Below are 19816 nucleotides of genomic sequence, written 5' to 3'. Positions count from 1 at the left end.
AGACAAAATATTCTAAAGACATACATATTCTCCCCAGCAATGTACCCGTTTAAAGACCAATTTGCTGCTCTGCAATCACAAAAATGACATTTTTTTTAAAATCAAACTTTTCAATAGCTGTTAAATCTGTACAACTCCATTTTGTCATTTGAAGACAAAGGACACTAATTATCTGACACGTGGGTTTTCAAGATAGACGTAACAATTCATCAACCACACAGATTTCAAGTCCTGTGTTTTCTCCGGTCCTTTCCCTTCAATCACCACTTGATCTGAGAGTTTCTATCAGGGTAACTACAACCTCAGTTCTGCCTGTCACACTGAGTTTTTGCCATCACATTTCCCAAGGTTAAACTTCAAGGTTTAGAAACAGTTTTTTTCCTCTGAGATGACCTTCCACAATCGCCCCAGTTCTGAGAAATGAATGAAGTGTTCCCAAAACAAAGTAAATTTTAACAGTAACCTGTAGATAATAAGAACACATAGGTATGTGACCTGCTTTAGGGACAAAGACTGCTAAAAATACTGCTGTCTGGGCAAGACTTTTGGGCAGACTTTTAGGACCATGGTAACTGGGTAATTCCTTCTGGATTAACTATATTCAAGGTTTTTGCTTACCATTTAATGTATTTTGGTTCAATGGTATGAAAGCATCAAATAAGGTAACACAGGATATAGGATTGGTTTTAAGGGATCTGACCTATGTCCACAGAAGTCAATAGAATTACAGCAGAAATCACAGCAGATACCAATATTAATCTAAATACTAAAATCCATTACAGTTATACCTACAGATAAAAAGCCAATCAAATAGTCGACACAATCTGTCAGTTTCCCACGGGAAGGTTATGTCCTCTAACTCATTTTTACTTACATAGCACTCTATAAAGTGCACTTTGCTGATCTCACAGAGGTGCACAAGATGTCCAGTCTCAGAGGATACAAGTAAGGCATGATCACCCTCAAAGCCCACCCAGCCACCACCAACCTGTTACTGAGGTGCTTGGGGGAAGATGCAAGAACCTCCAACAGAGGTTCAGTTCAGTTTAAGCTTAAGTTAAGGATTGCTTAAACAAAAGAAAGTCAAGTAGAGCCTTTAAAAGTTATTGCAAATCCCAATACCTGAATAAATATCTAACCTTCTGAACGTCAAAAACTGTCCTCCCATACAAGTACCTGCTACGCTCTTCCTGAACACATCACAAGAAGGATTTTCATCTCACTCATCTAGAATTGACCAATCTCAAAGTATTTCAGATTTCCTTTTTATCTATCTGACAACTCAAGAACAGTCTGCTGACCTAGATTCCCTAAATAATTTATTACATTCTAGACTTTTTATGCCCCTTCTGATTTGTCTTTTTTTGATCCAAGAGTTCAGGCTTCTTTTTATGTGAAATCTTCCCAGACACAGATGATCACTGTCCACCTTTCCAGCAACTCTTTTAATTCCTTTTGCAAAGTTCCTACATAAAATTCAAGTAGTGCTTTATTATTTACTTAAAGAATATTACAGGAGTTTGAGAGCTGAAGAACTTTGGCCAATTTGGAGGTATATAAAACAGTATTTTATTACTTTAAAAATTAGTAACATTGATTGAACTACACTGAGTCAATACAGAAGACTGATAAGATCAAAAACTTATATTGGGAGCAGTTTCAGATAGATTAAAATGCTTCACATGGCTGAAGACAATACTTATATTGCTGTTTGCAACACATATTTACAAGTATTTCAAGCACTATAAATATTTTGCATCACATTATGAATAACTCAGACGCTGTTTTCCAAGGTAAAATAAAGAAACATACAACTGGGAAATGTTTCACTTTCCACACCACACTTTGCAGCAAATCATTGGCAGCTACAAATAGTCAGGAGTGAGCAATACAAGAGGAAGGCGGCAGCCGTGAAATCCTGTGTCAAGCCCTGCAGCTGCAACCCCCTGGAGCAGGGAAAAGAGCAAACCTGGTGAAGAACCAGTGAGTGAGAATGGAACTACCAACCCAAGATACCACAGCTCTGTGCACCAGGACAGCCAGTCTTGAGGTTCACCCACAGGGCCTGGTTGCCTGGCCGAGCAAAGCGCTCCTAATACCACAGATGGCTTCTGTTCTGAAACACAAGGTGCACAAATGGAAACAGGTTGATTACCCTGTTCTAACAAAAGTCAGGCCTGGCCTTGAGGAGAGAGAGGCTTGGGACAACTGATCTGGAAAAAAGACTGCCTCTCCTCTAGGTGCAGACCTCTCCCAGGCTCATAGCTAAGGAGCTTTCTGCCTGAGGCCAAAATCTCCACGGGGTGACCCAGAGCACGATGCTTCAGATACAGCACAGCCAAAGTCACGCCCCACCACCACGAACAGGAGTGTCTTTAACCATATCCAGCGGAAACTGAAGACAATGGAGAGAGCACAGACCCGCACAGATTCCTGGAAGGCTGATAACCACCGCCAGGCAAACTGTCACCAAGCTCAAGGAAATGGCAATTTCTTCCTCACACCCAGGAGAAACAGGACTGAAGACCGTTAAAGATGCTTGGAAAACATCCAAAAAACCACAATGATCCTAAAAGAACAAAGATCTCATCAGATCTCTGTTCAAATCTGCCCTCAATAAAATGCTGTTAAAGGCTTGGATTGAATTGTTATTTCTGGCAGTGCACCAAGGAGTAAAATAAAGAGGTCTATCAGGCAAATGTGGAAGAAGTTACTGTATTGCAAATCACTCAACACACACCAGTTCCCTAAATGATGAAACAAGCCAGTACAAATCTCAGGCTAAAATCAAGTTGAGGACTCAAAACTGGTGACTAAGCACACCATGACTCCAGGCCATATTCCCTGCAAAAAAGTGGTTCTGGAAGAAATATAGGGAGCAATTTTCCCACAAAATAAATGGCTGTCAGAATCACAGTACAACCCACTCCCTTCACTAAACAGTTTAAATTTTGAAAGCTTTTGTGACTATGATCAAAATAATTCAAAAAAGATGTGCATCAAGATGTTTTTATTTTCCACCACTCTAAATGCCTTTCCATTTATGTAGCCTGTTTTACCTACCTTAATATCCACAATCCTAACACATACACTCCAAGACCTAAACAAAATGGGCTACTTTTCTGTAGATATTATCTACCACCACTCCTGCCTATATTCATATACTGATGCTTTCACAATCCATCGTAAAAGTTATATACGTTTCTCCCATAATAGAACATTTTCCTCCATGAACTACACACTAATGGAATTAATCTTTAAAGAAGAAATTAGATTAAGATTTCAAGCAACATTTTAGCAAAGATTTTAAAAGCTAGGCCACCAGAAAAAAAAAAGTTGAGGAAAATAAGTGAATTTTTTAATAGCATCACCCCAGACGGAGCTCTCCTGCATAACTGTACTGAATGGAGAAGCTATTAATGATCTTCAGCTAGTTAGACACACTGAATTAGCACTGCTTTAAAAATGAATTGTAGAGCTTTCTGAAAAATACAAAATCTAAGTTTGTGAGAATCTAAAACACTACAGAAGTGTTGAAAAGTAGGCCACAGATATGCCTATTTACACAGCCTTGCAAAAGAGGGGAAATTTTCTAGTCCTGTATAAAATGCTGCTGACCTGCCTGTACTGAAATGATAATGGAAAAAAAAGTCTACATGACATTTTGCTAGCCTGTCCATGAAAGAAAAATTATTTTGACATGTAGCACTAGATAGAAGCAGTAGAGCAAATCTCTTCTGGAATAAGTAATGTAGAACAATCTAACTAGAAAGATGAAGATATTTGCAGAATAGTGGGAAGTTATTAATATTGTAATATATTTTTAAAAAGTAAATACATTTTTTCCATCAGTCCCAACTGTTAGTTCTCTTAGAAGAATTCATACACAAATCTTTATCCTACACTGCTATTGCAATTGTCAGTGACATTCACAAGGTAACTCCCTTCAACTAAAAGCAGATCTCTTTCATTTTGTATAGTGGCCTTTTTTTGCTATTTATCCAATAAAAATAAAAGGTCCTGAAGATTACAGACTTTTGGGTTCCAATGTCAAAAGGAGGAGGCATAAGGCATGATCCATCTGTTTTTAAAACAAGTGGGCACATTTGCAAACACTGCTCTTTTGCACACACTAATAATGTGTTAAGACCTTGATCAGCATTTTGTACACAAAAGCACTCATTCCAACAGAACAGAAAACAATCCACTGTCACAGAAGCAGAAAAACTAGCTTTGTGCTATTCCCTGGGCAAGCAACATCTCCACACTGTGACCTGCAGACTCTAAGGAAGAAACTCTCCTCCAGATCTAATTCCCACCACCTTCCCTTTTTCAAGTTGGGAAACTTCTTAAGTACAAAAGTGAGTATATAACCTCTGCCCACCTGCACACTTTGGTAGGCTCTCTTCACTCCAGAGCACCCCAAGGTTACAGGGGCAGGTAAAGACCTTTTTTATGTGTTCTGGAAAGCCAAAAGTATCCCAGTCCCTGCCACACTGCGGGAGGCAGATCCACCCCTTACATCAGCAGCAGTCTGGTTCTGCAAGGGAGGTTACCATCACTGCAGAAAGGACTGCTCATGCCTGTTTGGGCACTGCTGCCATCTACCCATACTGGCAGGGAGCCCTACTCGAGCACCGTTTGTGATCTACTTGAGCTTGCTGAAAACTTGAAGGGCTGTAACACAATTTGATAGTTTTCTTTTGTGTTGCTGAGTTGTAGCCTTCCACAAGTTAGCTTAACAATCACCAAAGTCAGCATAAACATGGGAAGACTGTGCATCTGGGAGATGGGTGGGCTGTGCCCCGAGACATCCAAATTATCCCATGGCTTACTAATGGTAAAAAATAAAATATCTTGCTGCCTTCTTTGGGGCTGTGTAGTCCTATCCCCTTCAGCATTCACTGTACCTCTGAACTGCCTTAATCCACTAACCAGCAGAAAGCTATTAAGCTCTTCTCCTTCCCCCTGAAGTTAATTTTTTGCTGCTTCAGTGAAATGGCACCAACACCAAAATAGCATAAAGAAAGCCACAGCAACTGGGAGCAGGAATGGGAAAGTAGCAACTCCCCCTTCTTGCGTTCAGCTTTTGCCAGCTGCAGCTTAACTATTCATTGCTATTGCTCAAGCAAGATCCACAGAAAAAGCTTTACTGCAGAGGGCTTGCTCTATGTTAAGCAAACTGTGGACACAAAGTTCATGGAGTTCATGGCAAAGCACAGGACAAACAAAGACAGACGTGCTTGGTCACACCACAGGCCCTGTCACCCCAACACCCTGTCTCCAATACAGCCTCTAAGCACAGGGCTGGAGAAGAGGAAGAATAGGATGAGCACATCTGCACTTTCCCCCAAGCACATCTGTGGCCTTCAATACTTTCACTGGTAGAGATTTTCTTAGACTTGCATTTGTCTACCAAGTAGTCCCCAGAAGACCTTTTCCAGGAGCTCTCCAGGCTTACCTGCCTGAAGAATGTGCAGAACATTCTAGGTGCATTAAGAATGACTTCCTCCTGCCAGGATCTGAACCTGACTCCTTCAAAGTTTGTCTGACTTCTTCTTGGCTCTTACACACTGGCAGATGAAACAGCCAAACTCTCTTCAAGCTAGTCATGATTTCATAGACCTCTGTGACATCCTTCTTCAACCACACCTTTCCCAGTCACATGGAACATTTGTCACATGGAAGCCATTCCAGGTCTCTAACGACTCATGTTGCTTTTCCCCACAGTTCTTCTAGATGCTCTACATCTTGAGATGAAAGGGAGATGAAATAGTATCCAATGCATGGACAAACCATAGATTCAGACATGGCATAATAATGTTCTGTATCTTATTCTTTACCCTTTCAACAGCATTTCGTAAGATTTGATATGCTCTCTTTAATCACTCCTAAGCACAGAGCTGATAACTTGACAGTAGTACTGTGGGTATCAAGATCCCACGAGTAGTGACAGTTAACCTGGAGTCCATACTTTGTACAAAAAGTTCAGACAGTTTCCTGCTACCAGTGCAAATCATTTCACATTTATCTACACCAAATGCAGATCTCTCACAAATCAAATTTCCTTTATTAAGGAATATTAAGCAATATCAGGAACCTAGAAAACATGTCATAAATCATTTGAGTTAAAATCTCCAAGTTACATGAATCACTGAAAACGAGACAGCAATAATAAGAAATCTACTTGGGACAAAAAACTGCTGAAGCACTCAACTGCAGAGAACATGCAGGACAGAGAAGTCCTACAAATGGGACTGCACACGTAACAAGCAGTTCCTTTAGGCTTTGATCTTTGAGTTATTTGAAACCCCACAATGGCTAAATGAAAAAGGTACAAGATCCCAGAGGAATCAGATTCCCTGCTTCTCTGCAGCAAGCTTCTAAAGTTCCCTTTTTATGACCACCTTCTCCAAAATAAATAAATCGTTTCTAAAAAAAAAAAAAAAAAAAAAAACAAAAACACCAAGGCATTTCCACACAATTCCTTTCATGTCTTTCCACTGCCTCATCTAGAGTCACATGCTCAGTCCTGACCTTTCCAGATTCTCCTCTCTGCCTCACCATACTTATTCAGACTATCAAATTCATTTAGTGAAACCATCCTATCCTTTCACACTTGACTCTTTTCACAGACAAGCAGTTCATTTTCATGCAGACCCACTTTTAACTTCAAAAGGTTGCTTTGTATCTCAGCTTCTGATGTCCCTTGTTTAAAACACTTTCAAATACGGATCTGAAAAGCATTGTAGCTGGGAACTCTCCGTCCCTCCTCTAAAAAGAAAAAAAAATTCACTATTAAACAAAGTGAGAGGCCACGCATCCACCCAGGATTTCTGCGAGTTGTCAGCAGCTCTCACAGTTCACCCATGCACATCCAAGGTCACGGCCAGAGCTCAGAAAACTGAGCCACAGCTGCAGGCTTGGATCGGTCTCCAGGAGTTACCTTCATAGTGACACTTGCCTTTACCTTAGGCCGCCTGTGAAGTCATTCATTTCCACTTATCCATAGCTGGTTAGAAGGAGCCAACCCTTCTGAGCAGCATCAGAAGCCAGTGACAACCTGACAGACACCTGCTGTTGTCCCCTCCAACCAAGGCGAGAGCACAAACCTGTATCACACCATTAACAGAGAAAGCCACTCCGCAAACACATTTGTTCCTCATCCCAGTGCACACAAAAACTGCACTGCAAAACTGAGCTGTGCAAGTTATTTCACACCACGCCAAACAATTCTGCTTTCCCTTCCGATGGCTCAGAAAACTGCCTTGCCCCAGGCGGGCGCTGACCCCCTCTAACAGCAGCACCCAACACCCTCCACACAACTGATACCAAACCATCAACGCTTTTGTCCATAAAGAGCACTTTTTACCCATTTTGAGATGCTTCAGCAATCATGCGAAAACAATTTAATTAACAAGATCATATGCAAACTCATAAAGCAATTAGGTGAAAAGACAGGGCAGGAACGTTGCCAAACCTACATCTTTTAAGCACACCGAGAAACTACGTTTGTGTCACAGCAAACTACCATAAAAACAAATGTAGTGGCTCTATTAATCAAAGCATTTTTCACTTCGAGACCACAAATACAGTAGAATACTTGTTCACAGCTCATTTCAGAACCATTTTCCATTTTAAATATTTATAACCCAGTAATTTCAGGTGAGAAAACCATACTGAAAAGAGCAGTACATGACACTACATTTCTCATTAGTTTTCCTGTGAAACATCTGAGTCTCCAAAAATCTGACTTTTAAGTTAATTATGCACAATTTGGACACTCCAAAGTCGGGAATTCAGAGCTGAATCCCATTTAGTCACTCACAAAACCTTTATAATGAAAACACATTATAATCATATTCTTTTCTTGCTAGAACAGACAAAAAGGCACTAACGTAATTTTTAAAACCACATTTGAATCCCAAGGGGGTTTGTTTGGGTTTTTTTGTACTAGGTTTTTCTTCCATAAAACTTACTAGACATATTTCTATCAGAACACCTTCAGCAAGGCATCCAGAAATGCACCAAGTTAAAATTGCAGCAGCTGTTTCCTACTTACTTTCCTCAGATTTTAAGGACAGGAATTTTACCTAGCTCTAATAGAGCGAATTACCAAAGATCTTTAGAAAAAGGGCAAGACTGAGTGCTTCAGCATAAACATCTGCTCCCCTCCCCTTGAATCTAAATGGAAACACAACAATTAAAAGCGTCACTGATTTTAAATAAATTTTACTTTCTTACAGTAGACACTGCATCAAAACCACAGCAGTTAAAAAGTCAAACAATTTTCCAGCTGGCTGCTATGCCCATTGAAAAACAAGACCAGTTCAAGATAATAACATGTCCTTTGCATTAAAATACCGGTCAAGCTGCTGACAAGGAGACAAATGAGTTTTTAAACCATTAGTATACACTCACATAAAATTAAAAACAGTTCCATGGAAGGAAATTTGGATAATTGTGATATGCCTCTTCCAGCGCAATACTTCCCTTTGATTTTTCAAGAAGTTATTAAAATTGGACTATCTCAGCTTGCTGGAAATTCATTTATCCATTATTACAATATACAGTTAATGCAGGAGATTAGATTAGGTTTTGACAAGTCTTTTACACCTCTCAGGGCAGCACTGCTGTTTCTGCTTAGGTTGGTAACTTTATCTACCAGCTAATCCATATGGCGTTGACAATCTGCAATTAACAATTTTCTCCCTTGCCCCTGATTCCCATCCCACTGCAGATAATGCTGTTGGCAGTGACACACCTCCCAGCTCCTCCTTTTTGGCAACCCCAAAAGCACCCGCCGTGCCCCCACACGACTCCTTTTCAAGATCTTACAAGACTTGGCAATGGCAGCAAAACAGAGCAGCCTCGAAATGGAGGAGGCCGTCAACTAATGAAACATGACTAACAGGACTGCTGACTGTCCAAATATTTAACTGCTCTCCAATGCTGTGGGTCAGATGGGTTAATCAAATAAACTTGCATATCCGGAGGGACTGCCCATTATTTGTGTTCTCTTTAAGTCCTTACCTGACTTTAGACTCTGAAAAACTACCAAGCTGTGAGCAACTGTGAATATCTGCATACAGAACCTAACAAAGAGACACCAGAGCTCTCCATCATGAGCTGAAAACGTGGGGAAGTTCTTTAAAAAAAAGGCATTTTGCTGAATAATATGACAACTCTCTTCAGCACACAAAAGCAGCACATGCTGATGGGAACCGACAACACCTACACTAGGTACCTGGAAATATAACCCGTGTCACAGCACACAGCTGCACTGTGAGTGGGAATCTAATACACATCTCTCCCAGACTTAACCATTAAAACTTATCCGAACAAAAAAACGCCAATACGGATGGACAAAGTAGATGCAAAGTGTTTTCAGTGTATGACAATGGAAATGAAAATAAATCTAGGATTAAAATATAGCTTAGTTTCACTGATTTCTAACAGCATTTGTCTCCATTCAACAAGAATTTATGCACCATTTCAACTTGATAAGAATTTAATTTTAGGTAATAAAGCTTTACAAATTGGATTCAAAGGGAAAAAAACCCCCAGCATTTCCCAATTATTTCCAGAACTCCACAACTACAGACTTCAACTAAAGGAACAGGAAAAGCTGTCACTATAAAAGCAGAGCTGACATGTGACCTCTGGATACAGTGGCACTAGCAGGCAGCTATAATAAAAATCAATATTAATTCCACACACTTCTGTTTTGAAAATAAAGCAATGAAATTCCCTCACACCCACCTGCCAAAGGGACACAACTCAGACCAACTTCGTCAAAGAGGATTTTTAAAGTCTTTCTACGGGCATGTAATGGATTCCAAGACTGAACGTGCACTGAATGTTCAGTGAACCAAATAATTTTTAATAGATTCCTCAGGGGAGGTTTTTTTTATATTTTTAAATCATTCCAAGACCTTGCAATGACAACCTGATTCAGAGGCAAAGAAAAGCTGTTCGTGGGGTGGGATATTGTGTTTATTCTGGGTTTTTCCTGAAAGAATAACAGTCATGTCTGTTATGTGTACTTAGTATGTACTTTAGAAACGTCTTCATTTCTATAAACCTCAAACTTTTTTAATTGCTTTTGAAAGCATACACTGAACAATTTTAAAGTTCCTCCGTGCAGAAGTACTACACAGCAAATACAGAAAGTTGATCTAACAGAAAGTTGGGAGGAACTAAAAGCTGGAATGAGGCAGCTCACCTTCAGCCACAGCTGCAAAGAGGTAGCTGACAGACAACATTAACAAAACCATAAGGCCCATATACGAAACCCAAATGTAGAATAAATTAGATCAGTTTTCACATTTTGGATTAATGACCCTCTCCTTCCTGGGCCCCCAAACTAATGCCCACCTTAACAGCAAGGCCCCTACAACATGATCGCAGAATAAGTACAAGAAGCAACCATCCCTTGAAAGAGGAAATTTTTCCAGCTGTATGATTAAGTACGCAGGAAAACAAGACGAGGAGCCTCGAGCGCTGCCATTGTTAGTGTGATTTCAGCAGGATTAGGCAGAGCACATGGAGGAAAAGCCTCAGACAATGAGTCCTTTCATACATTGGAAACAAAACCTACCGTTAATCGCACCCGCGATTCAGTTTCTTCCACTAATTCCTAATCAGACATCAACAAATAAAGCAAAACACTTATTCTTGTTTGAATTCTATGAAATAAACACAAATGAAAGGAAGTGATCAGCCCGTGCTGTAAAAATGTCATTGCCTCTCCACCTCGTGATGGACAGGGAGCTGAGACAGGCACAAGTGGTTGGGAAAGGAGCTTTTCCATAAAGCCCGTCCCCAGAGAAGTCCGGAGTAGAAGAGTGCTGCATTAACAAGCAGGAAAAACTTCAAAAACCAAGGGACAAACTCAGTCAAAACCTTCCTCTCTACAAAAAAAAGACCCTGAACCACAGCCATTAGAAAAAAACATCTGGTGCACCACTTTGATTTTCTACATTAGTCATTGGACAGAAACAAAGCATCTCTTTTTTCTTCCAAAAGCAGCAAATAATTGCAAACCCACTTCTACATATAACCTACCATTTATCTCCTCATCAGTGACTGCTTGAGCCTGACAGAATTAAACACTCAAGTCAGGCATTTCTGTTAAAAGCAATAATTACATCGTTACTACAATATACAATAAAAATATAAACTAATCTGCCTGGCAATATTCTTTATGCACTCTCACTGAAATATCACTAGACTGTAAACAGGCAACATTATAATAATAAAACAACAAACAAAAAAACCCCCCAAAAAACCCACACCACCACCAGAAAAATCCAGTTCCACTGAACTATAGCTAATTCCAATTTAAAACTTTACCTACAGGCAAAAATACATAAATGATTAGCATTGTAGTGTTTATTTTAATTACACTGTGCAACAAAAATCCAGGAGCCTGATAACTCCCTTCAGATACTAAGAAAGCCAGTATTCCAGAGCTCATACTTTATTTATAACCTACGCAGTTATGTCAGCCCATCCTATCGCTCAAATTCCAAAACCAGAATGTCTGCATTTCTTGTCGCATCTAAAACCAACACACAAATATCAGCTCAAAGAAAAAAATGGGGGAAAACAAAAAAAGGCAAAACAGAAAGCCAGGAGATCCCTCACCTGCTCCTTGTAGACAATGTTTAAGAGCATCAAAAATTCACTGGTCTTCAAAGCGCAACTCTTCAAAGTTTAATAGGGGAAAAAATACATCTCTATAATTCAAACTTACATTTACAAATGCTTTCCAGCAATGCAACTACTGCATAACGTATTCTTTAACACCATACAACTCATGGTGCCTGCCCTAAACACTCAGTGATCTAAGCAAACAAAACACAATTCATGATTTCTAGTGTGTTAAAGATGATTTTCATCACTGCAGTCAAGTTGCTGAGCCCAGCAACTCTGTGCAAGTCATTTTAAAACAAACATCTGCCCACCTACCTTGATGGTTCTGGCCAATGAAGAAGCCCTTGATCACTCTTCAGCAAAATACTGCTGTGTCCTAAAGGATGCCCAGCTTTCTGACAGCAGGATGGGGGATCACTAGAAGAGCATGACAGCCGGCTGCCACGCAATGCTTCAGAACTCTTCCTTTTTATAATTAATTATGCTCCTTGTTTCTTCCACAGGCATAAGAAAGAGACTGGCACAGAGGTAAGTATAGCAGCACACTTTATTATCTTGTTTACAAAGAAGCTGCTTCAGGTCAGAGTCATGGTAGGAGCTAAGAACAGTTATCCGCAGAACCAGCCTGCTCCTAGAGAGCTGCTGGGGTTTTATCGTGGAGGCACACATGCTGCACTTCCATGGATTTCTCCTGGGCGAAGGTGAGAGGTGGCCCTGACCACGACAGCCTTGGCCACACACCTGGCCAGCCAGGGAAATCAGCAGCAAAGAAGGCAAAGGAGAGCAAGATGTTCACTGGCAGGAGGAGGCAACACCTCCATGCTAAGGACAGCACCTGCCGGCTCCAGCATGGGGGCAACGAGAGGCCACACTAGCTTCAGTCTCATCCAAAATCCAGCTGTGAGTAAGAGACTTACACTCTGCACCCACCCAAAAACAGCTGCTGAAATCACAGCCATGCTACAGGCTTCTGCAAGCTCTCTGTCTTGGCCTGTCTGAGTGAAGAAGTAGGATCCAGCACTTACTGACCTGTGTTGAAATGAACCCTCTGCAATGGGACAGACTCCAGGAAATTAGGCTAACTGACAGCCTAGTCTAAAATGCGCTCTTTTTTTGAGCCAAAAGGCCTCAAATGAGTACTTTACCTTAACAGTACACCAAAAGCATAAAGTTTAGTTTCACATGATCCAAAGACATAGTAGAATCCAGAGAAAACACACACTAACGAGCTGTTAGCCAGACTCCCACCTCACAAGTATACTAAAGGAGAAAAACTTTCCTACAAAAGTTTGTAATCCCACCTCTGCGTCAAGAGGCAGAATGGAAGCAGTAACACCATAAAATCTGCTGAAATACTTGTGTCCCCAGGTGTAAATCTTCAAATCTGCATTTTATTAATTGGAAGCTACTCATGAGCAAGTCCATAGCAAGGAGACATTCAATATCTAAAATTCATGTCCAAAAATACATGCTTCATCCCGAGGTTAAGTACAAGTTCACAAGTACTTTTTTTACCACATAACACAGGGGTTAGCATACACAGACTGTAAAGGAATTTTGGTGGTGCCAAAGTAGTCTCAACAAAACCACTGAGAATATATATTACAAAATTATTTCCACGCCTTCTAGTTCATAGGTTTAAGAGGCCAATTTTCTTCATTTATGGTAATTATGTTTCATATTTCACTGAACTTTGACATGATAAATGTATTATTGGAATTTGTGTGCATCTTCTAGTCAATTTGTGTAATTTTTTATAGTACAAGTAGTTAAAATACAACAGACAGTACATTCATAAATTACAGATTTTTCCTTAAGGTAAGAGAATTATTATTGATTCTGCAACAACTAAACCTTTGATCAAATTTGGTGAAACAAATGTTACTTAATAAGATATAAACAAACATAACTCCTTTGCATTTGAAGAAAATAGTAGTTTGTAAAAAGGCAACAACTCCATCTAAAAACAAGGTCACTTTTTTCTCCTTTGCACCCATCTCACATCTTCCAAGTATGTAACACCTCAACACATTCTTAACTCACTGTGTCCAAAAGGCTCCTTTGCCACTTCTGTGGTTATTCTTCAAGACAAAAGATCAAAAGCACAGTATTTTCCAGGTAAAATATATATTTTTAAAATATATAACCTAAAATCTAAACACTAGACTAGCCTTTTTCATACTTCTCAGATCTCATTTATCTTCCCAATTAATCATCCTATCAAAATGCATCTAGGGAGAAGAAAATCTAACCCATTGATAAAACAACTACCAAAACTCCTCCAGAAAAACAGATGCAGATCATCCCACTTCTTTACCTACTCAGAAAACTCTGTAGGAAAATAATGTCTTTTCCAAAACACTGTAAGATACAATTTTGTGAGGAAATCTAACTGAAAAAAATCAAGTACCATCCCATGAATAACTTCCTTCCCCTAAAGAGAGAAAAGATATTAAAAAGCTCAAGTGCCTGGCTGCCTTCAGCAGCAAGGATGACACATGAGAGAAGAATCCATACACAGGAGGGATAGAAAAGCAACCTCGCTCTGTGGATCTCATAAAATAGAACAGATGTTATTCTTTGTATACACACATGCAATTCGGTGTTAAACACAACACTTGCAGGAGGAAAAAAAAAAAAAAATAAGAGAGAGGCCTATGAAGCCAACAGATAATTCCTCACCATGGTCAAGCACATGCATGCTTTGTTTGGTTTCGAGTGATGACTGGATTTCCAGCACTGCTTTTGAAAGAACAATGCCACATGCCCGGCCTTCATGTTTTTCCTCTGTTCAATTTCATGTGACAACTCCAAACTATAAACTTCTTGTGCCAACCTAAATAATTCCTCTTTCTCAGTAATGCTGGAAGAAGGTACTTACCCACTTGCCAGCTGCAGCTGAAATTTTGTGCCAAGAAATAAATGTCTTTTGGACAGGTTGTAAACTGCAAGCTTCTATGCCTGCTAAAGGACAAGAATAAGAATGGGACCATCCTACTCCTTCCCAGATTAATGGTATTGCTCTATTTCAGCTACACAGTGGATTGCACTTCATTAAAGCATCCAAACAGAGCTTCCTCCGAGTACAGTGCCCAGATATTAGGAGATATTTTTGTCAATTTTGATCCCAACCAGGCTTTTTATAAACATTGCTTCCATCCTCTGCTCCAAAAACCCTTACTTATCTCTGTATTTCCGATCTTTAGAATAAAGTTCTCAGATAATTGAGTCCTTGAAGGAGCAAGACCTGTTTCACTCTCTTTTTCTGCTAAGGCACAGGTGTGTAAACATTGTGCGCACACTGACATTAAACAGCATCCCCTATTTGGCCTCCTTTCACAGTCCCAGGAGACTTCGACCTTCCTACAGACAGCAAACACTTGCAGGCATTGGTCACTAAGTTCTCATGATCAACATGAGGCGAAGACCAAGGCATCTTTTCCCCTGCCCAGAAAGACGATGATTAACAGAGAGCAGAAGGGACAGGCTTTGTGGCAGAATGGCTAAATTAGAAATTAAAGGAAGAGACTGTGAACAGTTTAAAGTCTTCTACCTAGGGCCAAGTCAATACTGGGTTTCTCTTCCTCCTAACGTTGAGTGGTTACTGGGTTCCTTAGCTTGGCAGGCTGGGATTCCACAGATGATACACACACATACACGTGAGACACACAGTGTAGCAGCACAAGACTCTGATACCTACACTCCACTCTTCCTTGTTCTTCTCCCAGCTCACACAGGCTTCCCAGGTACAGGATGTTACTGCCTGTTAACATGTTCTGGTTTTTTGGGAGAGCTCTCCAAAGCTCTGTGAAGCTTTTCATAATGACAGTGTCAAAGGCATGAATAAAACCCGTGTTGCTGCAGTGCAAGGTGGCCTTTTCCTCTTTACAATCATGAGCCCCTTACCCATGCTGACCATTATGCCATTTTCATTTTGGCAGTGAATTTTATGTTCACAAAAATGCTGCCAAATTGTCAGTTAAAAAATTCAACTAATATGAATATGTAATGATGAACAGATATGCTGCTTAAAAGTCAAATACTCTTTCCGAAAGAAAACAAAAATAGAACCAACGTTAGTAAACACACATAAACAAATGATGATGAGGTACATTAAAAAAAAAATACGTCTCAAAATAAGCATCAGTACCATGAACTTCATTTTAATGTAAGAGTAGTTATATCTATCACCTTAACAAATAGAGCCAAGCAGTGCTTTTTCACCTTGCTCATTAAAGCTCTACAACTGGTACCTCCTGTATGCCCACATGCACCATTTCATTAAGCTCACTTGACATTAGATGAGGGAAGAGTACAAGAAAATTGCATATTCCCTGCCTAAAGTAAACTTGTCATTTAAACCTTGTGTATAGATAGAATTTGATATAGCACTGGCACAGTGAGTCATTCGTCAGTTTTAGAGTTTGTACGACAGTATTCTTACATATGTTTTGCAATACTTTCCAGTTCGCTACCACCCCGTGTAATTACAAGTTTTTACTGGAAAGGAAGCATGTCTTTTGGGTTTGAACACTGCACTAAGGTCTGTAGAAACAAAGCTTACTTTTAGGGTCAGATTTTGAGCTGAAGTAAATCCACATAAGGAACCCTCATATACTGTATGAAAGATGAAAGTCAAAGCATTGCTTTTAAAGGAGAGCAAGCAATGATGGAGAGCATCACAAATATTTCTCAATGAATTACTCCAAACATAAACATAAGCAACTCTCCTGTCAGTTTCCTTCAAAAGCTGTTTCTTAGCTACATAAGTTAAAAACTGCATTCATTCAGAACACTATATGAAACAGCCAGTAGCTACTACAAGTGCTTTCCTTGAAAATAATAGGTGATTTTACATCCTTCTGTACTGGGGCAAGATACCACATTAAAAAGTTTCCCTACTATCCTAACTTCACCTTTTAAGTTGCAAAACAGACATGAGTAATTTAACTCTCAACTCTGGTTTCTAAGAAGCACTAAAAAACCACAGAAACAGAAAGATTTGTCCTGATTAATACTACTAACAAGATCAGCTCAGACTCAGACTATCATGTGGTGGCATCCAGCTCATGCCAATGCTTCCCAGGAGTTTGCCACTCTTCAACAGGCACAAGTCCCAATTTTAATTTGCATACAGCCACACGTTTACTGACCAGGTAAACTTCCTTCAGTCAGTCTCTTAGAGCTAGTTATTATTAGTATTCCTTTCCACTACCTAAACTCATATCAAACAGATCTACCGAATTGTACATCTCCTGCTATCTGATAAAAAGCTGGAGAGAAAAAGCACTCTTTGCCCAATTAGAGTCACCTGGTTAAGATTCAAGAATGGGCAGCAACAACTCGGGGGTTTTTTCCTCCCAACTGCATATACTATGACCTACAAGAAACATTTTCTGCTTAAAAGTAATGCTTAAATGGAGATCTATGGCTGAACATTATCACAAGGATTGCACTTACTTGACAGTCTGCTATTAGCCAACTCCATTATCGCTATTTGCAGTTTTTAAATGTACAGATTCAGAAGTAACTGTACAAAGCCTCCATTACAAGTGGATTTATGGAAAGCCACAGCAATAATCATCTTCATTAAGCATATCTTCCCACAGCCCTGCATTATGTGGACACAAAGAGGAAAACATTTCTTCTCCGTTACCCACAAGCTTAGATCTTTCTCTTTATAATCACAAGCTTTGACTGTCTTCTCTGCTTTTGCCAATGACAATTACCTCACATTCCCAAAAGCAGGACTTAGTTTAAAAAAATAAAATTAAAAATACCTGCATACCTCTCAACCCACAACCAATATACAACATAGGACAGCTTCTACTTTGATTTTCCAGAAACTGACATTTTCACTGGCAACATGAATGAGAATAAAATGTTGTCCGTGGCTTCTACTATTTTGCTAACGGCCCCAACCAGTATGTAGCCAAGACATATTCATTGACATGCACATGCAAAGACAAGGGCTGACGGCAATATTTGTAACTAAACTGTATATAAAAACCTCTTGATCTGAAGTTATGTGTTAACTTTTTGGCCATAAGCTGTTTTAACCCCTCCATATATGCGGTCATGTTGCATCCTATGTCAACAGCTAGACGTAGGCTAAGAAACTTGCACCTTAAGACAGTTGGATAAAGGCAGAAACTGAGAACTTAAATAATTCAACACTGTCACCCACCACACATTCAGATCACAAACTGGCTGCTTTGCCACACAGATTTTACTCTTTGCTTTCGAAGTTCAGATTGCTGATCATGCGCTTCCCAGTACAGATATCTATTACTCTTACGTCCTCAGTCTCACAGCAAACCACCACAGAAGAAATAATAAAATCAAGATTAAAGTACACTTGTTCCTTCCATAAAACCAACCTCGTGAGCCACACATTTCCTGCATTATCATAATGAATGCAGTGGACTTTATTTAAAAATCTGTTTTCAAAGCCAAACTGGCAGTCTTGGAACAATCACCCAGTAACCAGACACGGAGATAAGTCATTTGCAGCACAGGACCTTGGTAATCTTAAATTAAATTTGTCATTTCCCTAGCATTTACCTTGAAAAATGAACAAAGGTGGTTACAGAAAAAGCATAAGGAAACTCTATTTGTTCACTGTCCCTGCACAAGTTAGCTGCCTTCAGAGATCTCTAAACCAACAAATATCCAACTGAAGCTTTGATTATCCAGTTATCGTCAGCCCAAATCACTTTTTACAGCTCCATTTTAAACTCGACAAGAGAATACTGTATTTGATATTGACAATACGACTTCCTTTGGCTACATATGAAATAAACACGAAACTCCAAAACGCTTTAAAACAGCTGCCCCAGTCAGTCTCCTGGAAACAGACCACATCTTTCCCACACAAGAGGTTCGCGGGAACAGACCTTTAACAGCGCGGAAACACTTTTTTTCATTCAATTTAATTTACGCCAGCTATTTGAACTGCTTGAAGTTGGGTCTTAGCAGTTTGTGGGAGCAGAAACCATCGCGAAGGCAAACGCACCCGCCCACTGCCTTCGCCTCCAGCCTCGGCTCCCGCTCGCCGCGGGCTGCCTGCGCCCACCCCGCGCCGCTCCACGCGAGCCCGCCCGCCCCCCCCGGGTGTCCCACGGGGGAGCGCTGCCCGCCCCATCGGCACCCCCGACCAGGCAGGCGGCACAACAGGTTGCGGAGGCGGCTGCGGGGCAGGAGCTGGCCCCGCGGAGGCTGCAGCCGCACTCCCCCAGGACGCCGAACGGGGGGAGAACGGGATGAATACCCCCACCCCGGTTTGGGGAGCTGGCACCCCGGGAGCAGCGGCAGAGTTCCTGCCCGCTCCCGCCGGGGGCCCTTTGTTCTCGCCACCCAAGACGCCGCCGCCCGGCAGCCCCGCGCTCTCCCAGGCGGCGGCTCGCCCCACCGGGGGGAAAGGCGCGGTCTGCCGCCCCCCGCTGCAGCGCCCTCCCTCGCTCCCTCCTCCCGCCGCAGAAACGGTCGGCGCCAGCCGCGGGAAACGCTTCGGGCCACTGCCGACCGCCCCGCGTCTCGCACACGGCTGAGGCACCCCGCCCGGGACGCCCCGCGGCGCTCAGCGCTGCGCCCCGGGAGGCGCGACCCCCCTCCCCCGAGCCCACCGCCAGAGGTCCGCCCGCCGGGGGTGCCCAGAGTGCCGCAGCCCGCCCGGGAAGGTCACGCCGCGGCGGCGATCCCCGCGCCCCCGGCACCGCGGCTCCGGCAGGTGCCTGGCTGCCCCCCGCCGACCCGGGGAGGCTCCGCGGGGCGCAGCCGGTGGCCGCCGGAAAACCGCGTGGCGGCCCCAGAGGACAGTGGGGAGGCTCCGGTACCGCACGGCGGCCCCCGCGGGGCACCCGGGGCGGCGGCGGGGCCGAAGCGGGCGGCGGGGCCATCGCTCGGGGGCGGCGATCCGCGGGGCTCAACAGGCGGCGGAGTTTGGCGGCTCCCAGGGAGACGATCCCGCCGTGTCGGAAGCCGGACACGAGGCTGAGGAGGGAGAAGCGACGCAGCCGAGCCACTTACCGGGGCTCCGGGGCTCCGCCGTCCGCATGCTGCCTCCGGGCGCCGCGCGAGAACCCGCTCCGCTCCCCGCCGGCAGCTCCGCTCCACTCCTCCTCCAGCCGCCGCCGCGCGGGACCGCGCTCCGCGCGCG

General features: G+C 42.1%; 1 protein-coding gene across 16 annotated transcripts in view; it reads right to left on the bottom strand.

Moving 5' to 3' along the window:
* PTPRF (protein tyrosine phosphatase receptor type F) overlaps window positions 1-19797 on the bottom strand; it is a 378495-nt gene extending 358698 nt beyond the window's left edge. For 9 of the 16 annotated variants that reach the window (XM_042030486.1, XM_042030483.1, XM_042030487.1 and 6 more), the window contains exon 1: window positions 19687-19796. The gene's annotated coding sequence lies outside the window, so the exon portion shown is untranslated. Of the gene's footprint in view, window positions 1-19686 lie in introns of all 16 variants that reach the window. The other 7 variants (XM_042030489.1, XM_042030490.1, XM_042030493.1 and 4 more) reach the window with 2 other exon arrangements.
* Between the last annotated feature and the right edge of the window lie 19 nt (window positions 19798-19816).

This window comes from Corvus kubaryi, unplaced genomic scaffold (genome assembly GCF_017639235.1).
Source record: "Corvus kubaryi isolate FWS band 111438036 unplaced genomic scaffold, C.kubaryi_AGA036_p1.0 37334, whole genome shotgun sequence".
Classification (NCBI taxonomy): Eukaryota; Metazoa; Chordata; class Aves; order Passeriformes; family Corvidae; genus Corvus; species Corvus kubaryi.
The sequence above is the reverse complement of the archived record's forward strand: the minus strand, read 5'-3'. Positions and strand labels throughout refer to the sequence as shown.